Raw genomic sequence first — 2,108 nt, 5'->3', positions numbered from 1 at the left:
AACCTGATATTCTCCTGTGGGCAGTAGAAAGAAAAGTGAACTAACAACAACAACAACAAAATTGTAGGTGCATATTTTAGCTCAGGTGGCTATTAAAAGAAGTGATCAGGGGCGGGGCAGGGGTGGCAGAAGGGCGCGAGGGCCGGCGGCGGCCGGTTCCGCGCGCTAGGTTTTTTAAATGTCCGGCTCGAAGCCGGGCGCAGGAGCAGCCGCCTCGGCCGCCAGCGCGGAGTAGGGGGAGGCGCGGATCCCGCCGCCGCCGCGCCCTCGGCTGGCTGCTGCCCGCCGTCGGCTTCCAGCTCGCTGCCCACCCCCTACCTCGGCTCGTGCCGGCCTACCTGCCGAGGAGACCGCTTCGGGCCTGAGGTCGGAGCCCGCGTCCTGCGTCATGCCGAGAGAGAGAAAGGAGAGGGATGCGAAGGATCGGGGCACCATGAAAGAGGAAGGCAGCACCGATTCTTCTGTTCGCCCCAGGAAAAGGAAGGCAAATGTGGCCGTTTTTTTTACAGGATCCAGATGAAGAAATTGCCAAAATTGGCAGGACTGTGAGAAGCCAGTGTGGTAGTCAGCCTTGGGACAATAAAATAGTCTGTGAAAACCCTTGCTCCTTGATTCCCACACCTGAGAAAGAAGAGGATGAGCCTGTATACCCAAATTCTAAGTGTCAACCTCCGAGTTTTACACCGTCTAGAGCCTCACCACTGCCAGTACTGAACTGGGCAAATAGAGAGGAGGTTTGGAAAATCATGTTGAACAAGGAAAAGACATACTTGAGAGATAAGCACTTTATGCAGCGGCATCCTCTTCTGCAGCCTAAAACGCGAGCAATTCTTCTGGATTGGTTGATGGAGGTGTGTGAAGTCTATAAGCTTCACAGGGAGACATTTTACTTGGCACTAGATTTCTTTGATCGATATATGGCAACACAACAAAATGTTGTAAAAACACTTTTGCAACTTATTGGGATTTCATCTTTGTTTATTGCTGCCAAACTTGAGGAAATCTATCCTCCAGAGTTGCACCAGTTTGCTTATGTTACAGGTGGTGTTTGTACAGTAGATGATATTCTTAACATGGAATTAGTCATTATGAAGGCCCTTAAGTGGCATTTAAGTCCCCTGACGATTGTATCCTGGCTGAATGTATACATGCAGGTTGCATATCTAAATGACTTATATGAAGTGCTACTGCCACAGTATCCCCAGCAGATCTTCATACAAATTGCAGAGCTTTTAGATCTCTGCATCCTAGATGTTGGCTGCTTAGAATTTTCTTATGGTGTACTTGCTGCTTCTGCCATGTATCATTTCTCTTCAACTGAACTGATGCAAAAAGTTTCAGGATATCAGTGGTACGACATAGAGAAGTGTGTCAAGTGGATGGTTCCATTTGCCATGGTTATAAGGGAGACCGGAAGTTCAAAACTTAAGCATTTCAGGGGAGTTCCTGCTGAAGATGCACACAACGTACAGACCCACATAAACAGCTTGGATTTGCTGGACAAAGCCCAAGCAAAGAAAGCCATATTATCTGAACAAAATCGGATTTCTCCTCTGCCCACTGGGGTCCTCATTCAGCCCCAGAGCAGTAAAAAGCAGAGTAGTGGGCACGGGACAGTGTGATCACACCAGTATTTTCCACCAAAGACTCTTGTGCAGAAGGAAGGCCTGCCCCAGTCCTCTTCTGCCCACTGCAGCAAAGCCGTGCATTAGCTTTTACAAATATTTAAATGGAAGAGCATGTCTCTTCCACAACAGAGGTGTTTCTGTAGATAGTATTGGACGAGGAGAAGGGTTTTTTATTGAATGCTTAGTTGTTTTTTTTTTTAATAAATGGGTCAAGTACACCAGCCACCTCCAGAACACCACCAAGTGCTCCAGATGCTGCTAAGGAGGGTGATACTTGACTTGATTGACTGTTCACACAGATAACAAAGGCTTGAAGTTGAGGAGTGCCACTGTTGCTGTTGGTCTCCCCTTAGGTGCTCTGGGCTGCAGTATTGAGTGCAACAAGTGGTTGTGAGGGTTGTGATGTAAAGCCCACAACCAGCTGTGCTGGGGGCCTGCCCTTTGCACACTCTGAGTTGACAACATTCAATGCCTTTTATG

At 48.1% G+C, this 2,108-nt stretch overlaps 1 pseudogene; it reads left to right on the top strand.

The window, feature by feature from the left end:
- Positions 1-338: 338 nt before the first annotated feature.
- Positions 339-1,622, top strand: LOC143651245 (G1/S-specific cyclin-E1 pseudogene; annotated as a pseudogene).
- The last annotated feature ends 486 nt before the right edge of the window (positions 1,623-2,108 follow it).

Source organism: Tamandua tetradactyla, chromosome 12 (genome assembly GCF_023851605.1).
Source record: "Tamandua tetradactyla isolate mTamTet1 chromosome 12, mTamTet1.pri, whole genome shotgun sequence".
Lineage (NCBI taxonomy): Eukaryota > Metazoa > Chordata > Mammalia > Pilosa > Myrmecophagidae > Tamandua > Tamandua tetradactyla.
This window is presented reverse-complemented; position numbering and strand designations above follow the sequence as displayed.